Source organism: Protomyctophum parallelum (assembly GCF_964188405.1).
Source record: "Protomyctophum parallelum genome assembly, chromosome: 11".
Lineage (NCBI taxonomy): Eukaryota > Metazoa > Chordata > Actinopteri > Myctophiformes > Myctophidae > Protomyctophum > Protomyctophum parallelum.
The window spans coordinates 21,307,228-21,316,870 of NC_139707.1; positions in this window are offsets into that span (position 1 = coordinate 21,307,228).

Sequence of the window (9,643 nt, forward strand, 5' to 3'; positions counted from 1 at the left end):
CTGGCGCTGCAGACAGGGGAGTGGCAGGGGACACTGTGGAGATGTTCAATCACGGACGGGCCCTTTTGGGAGCCTCCCTTTGCATGTCCTCCAGCCCACATGCTTCTCTCTCTCTCTCTCTTTCACCTCTCTGTTCCTCCCTCTCCTCTCTGCTGCCTGCCCACAGCTGCTGGGCCTCCACTGGGAGGGAGTTGTATTATGGCTGGGTTAATTTACTGATTAATATCCAGCCACTAGATCCAGCTTTCCCCAGATGGCCAATTAAAAAGTACAACTGGCAGAGCACGTAGGCCTGGCAGCAGGTTGCCGTTGGGCCCAGGGCTGGAGGCGGTGACAGAAGGTAGGTCCTGTTTGGTACCCGACTAGCCACTGACTATCTCTACACGCCTTGACTCTCCTCGTCGGAAGGACAAAGTTGACTAGAGCCACATTACTGTGCAGAACACAGGAGAACAGGCTATTAGGTGGATGTGTGGGTCTCTCACTGTCTAAAGAGTCCATGGAAACTTCTATTACCCAGAATAGAATGTGATGTAAGCCTACAGTGAAAGGGTAGGGCGCTAGAGAGGAGTTGACCTACCGTTTTAAGGATAAGAGACCTTTTAAAGGCCAATAGTAAAACGCAACACAGCTAGATCAACATTGATATACTGAGTACAAAATAGCTTAGGAATTAAAACATGTGCGTGCGTGCATACAGTCTTAACCACTTTAACCCTGGCATATTTTATTTTTTGTAAGAAAAAATAATCTTTCAATAAAAACAACAACTGTGCAAATATGCACAACACATCGTGATGCAACGCATTGTGAGCTTATAATAGGGCAGATATTTTCGCTATTCGCTGCACAACAAAGTATATATGACTTTGGTTCATTTGAGAGGGGAATGAAACAACCAAAAAGGTGATTAGCGTACGCTGAATCAGCGCATGCTAAAATGCCAATGCAACCCACCATGCTGCTGAAGGAACTCACGCCAAACATGGACAGAACTCTGCCACCAAACATGGACAGAACTCTGCCACCAACAAACATGGACAGAACTCTGCCACCAAACATGGACAGAACTCTGCCACCAACAAACATGGACAGAACTCTGCCACCAACAAACATGGACAGAACTCTGCCACCAAACATGGACAGAACTCTGCCACCAACAAACATGGACAGAACTCTGCCACCAAACATGGACAGAACTCTGCCACCAACAAACATGGACAGAACTCTGCCACCAAACATGGACAGAACTCTGCCACCAAACATGGACAGAACTCTGCCACCAACAAACATGGACAGAACTCTGCCACCAAACATGGACAGAACTCTGCCACCAACAAACATGGACAGAACTCTGCCACCAACAAACATGGACAGAACTCTGCCACCAACAAACATGGACAGAACTCTGCCACCAAACATGGACAGAACTCTGCCACCAACAAACATGGACAGAACTCTGCCACCAACAAACATGGACAGAACTCTGCCACCAACAAACCAACAAACATGGACAGAACTCTGCCACCAAACATGGACAGAACTCTGCCACCAAACATGGACAGAACTCTGCCACCAACAAACATGGACAGAACTCTGCCACCAAACATGGACAGAACTCTGCCACCAACAAACATGGACAGAACTCTGCCACCAACAAACATGGACAGAACTCTGCCACCAACAAACATGGACAGAACTCTGCCACCAAACATGGACAGAACTCTGCCACCAACAAACATGGACAGAACTCTGCCACCAACAAACATGGACAGAACTCTGCCACCAACAAACCAACAAACATGGACAGAACTCTGCCACCAAACATGGACAGAACTCTGCCACCAAACATGGACAGAACTCTGCCAACAAACATGGACAGAACTCTGCCACCAAACATGGACAGAACTCTGCCACCAACAAACATGGACAGAACTCTGCCACCAAACATGGACAGAACTCTGCCACCAAACATGGACAGAACTCTGCCAACAAACATGGACAGAACTCTGCCACCAAACATGGACAGAACTCTGCCACCAACAAACCAACAAACATGGACAGAACTCTGCCACCAACAAACCAACAAACATGGACAGAACTCTGCCAACAAACATGGACAGAACTCTGCCACCAAACATGGACAGAACTCTGCCACCAACAAACCAACAAACATGGACAGAACTCTGCCACCAAACATGGACAGAACTCTGCCACCAACAAACCAACAAACATGGACAGAACTCTGCCACCAACAAACATGGACAGAACTCTGCCACCAAACATGGACAGAACTCTGCCACCAAACATAGACAGAACTCTGCCACCAAACATGGCTTCTGCGGGTGGTTTGTTAGAACTCTGCTAGATCTGCTGAGGAGACACTGGAGTTCATCCGGGTTCAAAGGAAACAAGGAGGGAATGGCTGCATAGGGCCAGCAGCACCAACTCCCTCCCCACAGTGTCAGGGAGTCCCAGTGGACTATAACTTTATTGACCGGGGCAGTTGCTCATTGACAGTAAGGTCTATTAGCTATTTATTAAATTTAAGTACTGATACAAATTCTATTTTCTCATTGCCTTTGTGAATACTTAAAGGGCCACTTCACCCCTGTTGCAACCAGATCTTATTTTAATGATGTTTAGGACACAAGAAACATTTTCCTGGGGTTTTTTATGTGTGTAATCTGGTCTCATTTCCTTCCTGGACCACATGTTGTCTCAGTCATATATTTTAAACTAAATATGTGAAGAGAGGGGCGCTCTTATCATCATACATCACATTCCGTGCTCAGCCAATCAAATCATTATGGGGTACACACAGATGCACAAAGTTGGGCATAGGAGGCCCCTCAAAAAAATTAAAATCACACCCGTGAAGCGTTTCAGTCAGTTGGGTCAACTGAGGAGACACCAGCATGCACTGGAGACAAACATTAACAGTCCAGGAGTCGTCAACATTTTAATAATATTTTAATAATATTTCCATAACCACAACCTGTTGTAGATTAAATAATCTTCCAAAAGATGAAGGAATGACAAAGTTCTTCAGGGTGAAGTATTGAGAATTTATTAAGAAGATTCAGCAGAGTAACAACATACAGAGGGTGAGGAACAGGCCTCCTTGCCTGTTCCAGCAGCCCCTCCGGATGCAAGCCTCCCCAACGCCATTCTCAGACATAACAGAGATGCTATACTGAATGTCCATATTAGGATCTGCGCTAAACATAAGGGCGACACACAAATAAGTATACGTTTGCTGACAGCGTGGAGTCAAGTCAGCTGTTAGATTGACAGCTACAGTTTAATTAGACTGAACACATTGGTGAGCAAAGAGACTTAATGGAAGGTTAGAGAAATACTAGCCCTGAAACATGACTGCCATGATGATTATCATGACAGTCATGCAGAAACTTAGCCCTGTTTTTGGCGCTCGCTGCATTTACAAGATTTCCGTATATATAAACATTCAGATTTAAAATATAAAGTACTCACAATTTGTCCCACGGGTGTTAGTTAGTAGCAGCGCCAGCGATTAGAATTGCTGCATCCCGCGTTCTTTAATAAAAAGCATTTTTGTCCGAGCCCCCCGGCTACTTTCTTCAAACGGGGTTCGTTTGGGAAATCCACAGTTGCACACCGGGAGCGCACTCGCCTATTAGTCGGTATTGGCAGGGCGGTCAGCGTGCCTATATCGAACACACCGAGTGCCACCCTACTCCCGACCGATAGGGGCGCGTAGTTGAAAGCCAATGGCAAAATAACAGCTCGGATAAAAATGCTTTTTATTAAACAACGCAGGATGCAGAAATTCTAATCGCTGGAGCTGCAACTAACTAACACCCGTGGGACAAATTGTGAGTACTTTATATTTGAATTCCGAATGTTTATATATACGGATTCTTTGTAAATGTAGCGATCGCCAAAAACAGGATGCAGTTACTTCATGACTCTCGTATGAATACGAGAGTCATGAACCATGGCTAGAGAAATACACAATAATGCATATATTTGGCAATGTATTTGGAATTCTAGAATTTCCATTAGAAATTACTTTGCTGGGAGTGAGAAGAAGCAGGGACGACCCTTTTTCCTTTTGTTACATAAACAAATCACACCCGTGTGAAGTGAGGGGCACTCTTGTCATCGTACAAATCTACGTCATATTTGGCGGACATTTTACCAAATTTCTCCTTTCATTGTCAATGGCAAATATTGAGACGTGTGGGGACAATAGCTGTATAGGGGCTAGCGCCCCTCAAAAATCTGTGTGAAGTGAGGAGTGCTCTTGTCGTCGTACATCATCCAATAAAAAATGAATATACTTCTTCATGAATTAATTTGTCAATTTATGTTATCTTTTTACCATGATACAATGCTAGCGCCCCTCAAAAACAAATCACACACACGTGTGAAGTGAGCTGCAGTGCATTGGAGCTGTCTTCAACGAAGGCGGAAGTCAAGTGGAAGTGCGGAAGGCCATGCGGAAGGCCAATCCGCATGGCCAATACTGGCAAATCACAGCGCATCTTTTCCGGGACCTATATTAATTAAATCGAAGAGAGCTTTATTGGCATGAAATGTTTACATTGTCTCTGATTGGCCTACCGAAGGTCTCTCTTCTCTTCCGTTACGCACGTGGAAGCTTGGCAAGCTTCCGCTATGCTTCTCAAGGAATCTCGGGAAAGCTTGCCTCCATGTTGCCTTCAAGAGAGACACACGCCTATGGTGTCAGTAAGACAACCCTCCCCCTCTCCACAAGGAGGAGCAGTGCACCAAAGCATTATGGTCATTGTAGAAATTCAGCAATCCAGTCAAACCCTAGTCAAACACACAAGACAACATCATTGTTCCGGCCATAGGGTGCACATTTCAGATTGTGCTACCGTTAACTACTACAAATACTTGAGTGCCTGCAGTTTCTTCCAGCGGTGAAATGTCCCTTTAAGGCTATGGATATGAGATAAACAAATTATCACCCGGCATTCAAAATTGTTGCCCTCGTTATCCAACAATGCAACAACGAATGCCTGTGAGAAAATAAATAATAATAAAATAAATAAATAATAATAATAATAATAATATAACATATATTTGCAAAATTCTTTTCAGATTTAATCAAAGGAAAGGACACATTTTCTACGTTTCCATGTGCTCTGGGTAGGCTGAATATTACCCGTCCGGGAATACTAATACTGTCCGTTACGCAGCAGTGTTCACTGTTATTTTCAATACAACGACCCCCACGTTATGAGACGCCGCTATATTTAGATGGAGCCCATTAGAATACAGGTCTTAATACTGACACAAAGCATATAAATGGGCTGGGGTTGCCATGGAAACCCAGTAAATACAATGGCCGCTGCCACAGCTGTGAGAGCAACGGTAATTAATAACTGAATTATGGGATGGAGATAGAAAGCCAGACAGACCCATGCCGCCTCGCAGGGTCCTTTGATAAAGGAGAGTTTAATACAAACAGTTGTACTTCTACTGGGTCAGCTAAACCAGGGATATCTGGGCCATCGCTGTTCAAAGAGAAAAAGGCCAGGAACAGAATTGATGGCCCATTTCATTATGTAATTGCCTCTTTAACTCCCTCGTTCTGAGCAATCGCTCTTTAAACTCAAGCTCAAGGTAATGTATGCAGAAATATGAAGGTAGTCTCACAGACAGATAATTCAGTAAATAGCTGTAATCTTTGCATCACCTTTAACCGCCCCACACAGCCGGCCGGGGTGTCATCTTGAAACCTTAAGAGCTTTTAATGTAGAGGCACTGTACATAAGGAATCACCAGTTTGCTGCTTAAGCCCAGTTTATACTAATGGACCAATACTGTGCAACAATGTAAAAATGAGTCCTACAGAAAACAGAGCCAAACTGAGTCTTCAAGGATAAAACTATCCTGGGGGGTGGCCGTAGCTTAGTGGGTAGAGAAGCCAGCCTGTGTAATAAGGTCACCAGTTCGCCTCCTGGCCTGCCCATGTCTATGTGTCCAAGTAGACATGTCCCTGAGCAACTCTTAACCCCCAACAGCTCTCCCCAGAGCAATAATCACAACCATCTAAGCAGCCATCAACTGGGTGAAGCTGAAACAGAATTTGCCCTGCACCAACTGAATTTGGCTGCAGGATTAATGAAGTTCATGAAAAGAACAAAGAAAGTAGAACTTGATGCTGTGGAAATCAAAAGACGCCTTTGGTGGAGTGTGGTGTTGCAACAAGGCACCGGGCAGCCTTTACGCTGCCACCCCAAGTGTCGGGGTACAGGGAGCACAAAGCTAGATATGATTGCCTACAAGAAGAGTGATGCTTCCTCTGGCCTCTGACCCTTGACCGTACGGCGCGCCCTACACAGAATCAAAGCAAACACCGGGCCGCTGTTCACAGCCTCTGAAGTGGGGAGATGCGGTAACACAACGTGGGTGACCCGCTTCCTTTCATTTTCTTCCTTCATAAAAATCCCCCAAATGAAAAATTTGATGCAACACACAAAGCAGTGTGTGTGGGAAGGCTGCACTCTTATTGAAGGGTCAGTGGTAGGATCACCGGGAGAAGGTCACCAAAGACCCCAAATTCACACCCCATAATTGAGTAACAGGGGTCGCTGATTGCAAGGCAAGAAGCATAGCCGTAAGACGCGGAGGCTGGAGTTCCCCATGGCTCGTCCATTTAGAAAAAGGAACAGAGAGGGAGACAAAACGTTTGAAGGAGTCTTCTTGAAAGACAAGATATTGGATTGTCTTCCCAGGTCGACCACTGTGATAGAAAATGAACACTTAATTAACTGAGCAGCAGAATTGTAACAGGAACCAACCACACAGAGTGAGGGAGTAAAGAAGAAATGGAGAGAGAGAGAGAGAGAGAGAGAGAGAGAGAGAGAGAGAGAGAGAGAGAAAGAGAGAGAAAGAGAGCGAGAGAGCGAGAGAGAGATTTCTCTACGTAATTAGATCAATTGGGCATGAAGTGAAGTGGCCTCATTCAGGAAGAGTGTGTTGGTCTGAAGTGGGATCACTGACTGAGGTTTGATTAGAATTTGATCGTTAATGCAAAAAAAAAAGAAAAAACGATAGGACCACTCGGTATAAATCCCGTATATATTTTCTAATTAGAGGACTGCAGAATTGTTTGTATTTATTTTCTAATGACTGATGTGTGCGTGAATCTTAGCATTAAGAAAAGCCAGACCTTAATGTACATCATAAATAGCTTTTATGGCAAACGTGCTTGTCACGATCAAATCATTAGAGGTAATTAATTACTTCCCTGATAATTCACCTGAATGCTTTATGTCCTCTCACTGCGCCCATCAATTACGTCAACAGCGGGTATCGAGGTAGGGACGAGTGTTTCTCATCCACTTCAACAGCGGGTATCGAGGTATGGACGAGTGTTTCTCATCCACTTCAACAGCGGGTATCGAGGATCCAACCAACAACTTTCCAGCCACTAGCATGGTCCTCTAACCTTTTAGGCCAAAGCTTCCCCTCTTTAAACTGGTCTACGTGTGATCTACAAAACCCTGCTTTTCCAGTGGTGATCCAGTGAAATCTATTTTCAGCATTTTACAGTTTACTCTTGAATGATGATGAAACTCCAAAAGAGTCCTGCATGTGCGGAGAAGTTCCATCTAAATAAATACTAGCCTAGGAAGACAAGACATGCGCTGAACATTAAAAAACAATCACACCTGTGTGAACTGAGTGGTGCAACTCCCCTCTCCCCCTGCTCCTCTCTCTCTCTCTCTCATTAGCAGGCAACATTGCAGCACTATCTCTCTCTGTTTCTGGCACAACAGCGCCATTTTTGCCCATATTGGTACTCTAAACATAGTCACAAAGGTTAGGACGGACATTGCTGTTCTTTGGAGTGGTTGCGCCACTCAAAAATCACACTTGTGTGAAGTGAGCGGCGCTCTTATCATCATACATCATCGTACATCACATTCCGTGATCAGCCAATCAAATCATCACATTCCGTGCTACAAAAACACACACAAAGCTGTGTATAAGAGGGGCTAGCGCCCCTCAAAAAGTAACATCCTGGTAGTGTTAATAAAGTGATAAATTCCTCTATGATTTGAGACGTTTTTGGCATGATTAATTCATCCTCTCTTAGATGAACCCAGAATCAGAGGCTTGTCCCAACATGGCACCCCCCCCCATCCCGGGATGGGACGCCTCTATGGCCCAGTGGAGCAGTTAGTGTGTCTTGGTGTCTCTGCTGCACCTCCAGTCACAGACAGACAAGGGGACAAGTGTGAGGGATGGGCCTCATCGTCCAGGGGAAGCGGCTTGTGTCGGCCGCCCACGCCGCGGCCTCCCCTGTGTGAAATTGGCTGAGAGGATGTAGACGTATTCCAAGCACTGATCCATGGCTCGGGATAAACAAGCGAGCATCTCGCTTTCGCTCCCAGAAGGTCACGAAGCGTCCCCGTGAAACAGTAAGTGACACTGTCTCTTCCGAACTGGCTAACGGTGGAGGCTGACCACCCCCCAACTCCACCCCAACCACCTCCTCCCCCCCTCTGTGTAGGTGTCCTGTATGTAACCATGTCTACACCTTTCCGATGGGAGCACTGATATTTAGGTGACTGAGTGTACAATCTTAATGAACAACACCACCCCACCTTAAAATCCTTGATGTTTATTTAACCCGGGAAGAGTGTAGGATGGAACCAAATGGACCCATAAGCGTAAGGTTCCATCCGTGCACTCATCCGAGTTAAATAAACATGAAGGAATTTCACAACAATGCAGTGACGGATACTCATCAAGTTGTCATTGAGCAAACTGCAGATACATTACTGTGATGCATGCAGTCTGTGACTACCATGAACTACCACAAACACCTGTAATGTCTCCACCAGACGACACATGGCGAATCATCTGACTCATATATCATCTGTTCAGTTCAATAGACTCAGGCAAAAAAAAGAGAGACTACAGACTACAAAAAACGCAAGTTAGATGCTAATCTCACCACCACCGATGGGTAAGCGGGTGAGACAGGGCTTGAGAGCTGTGCAAGAAATCAGATTGCGGCTGCAGTAAAATGGACTGGGGAAAGGCATGAATGTAATTAAAGTGGCTGACACTTTTATACTGGGTAATGGGAGTCCAGGGCCCAGCTATTCCCAGACGATCTCCCCTCGCGGTCGTATGGAGTGCATTTTTAATACCGCCCCTACACGACGACTTAAATGCAACTCTCAAGGCCTTCATGGAGAAGTAATACTGATGTGTAAATAGGATAAATGCCAACATCCGAGGGTTTAAGGGATATAGTAAATAAACATTACCTTGTGCACAAAAGACATAAAACCACTGGAGCATCTGGCTACTGAAGAGAGACAGAAGGATGAAAGCAAGGCAGAGTTAGGCAAGGCTTGAAGGACATAATGATATGCAATGCAATAATAAATGCATAAATGCTAAATTAAAGCACATGAATGGAATGCTAGCGGATAATACAAAAGGCACAATGTCGATTTTAATTAATTTAAATCCAACTGTGAGCGACAATTCACAATGATTGAGATGTTCATGATTTCCATCTGCTTAATTATGATGGCTATTAACAAACACATTTGCAGCAAATCTGAAAATACGGACACCTGGATTTTGATAAGTGCAGATACAA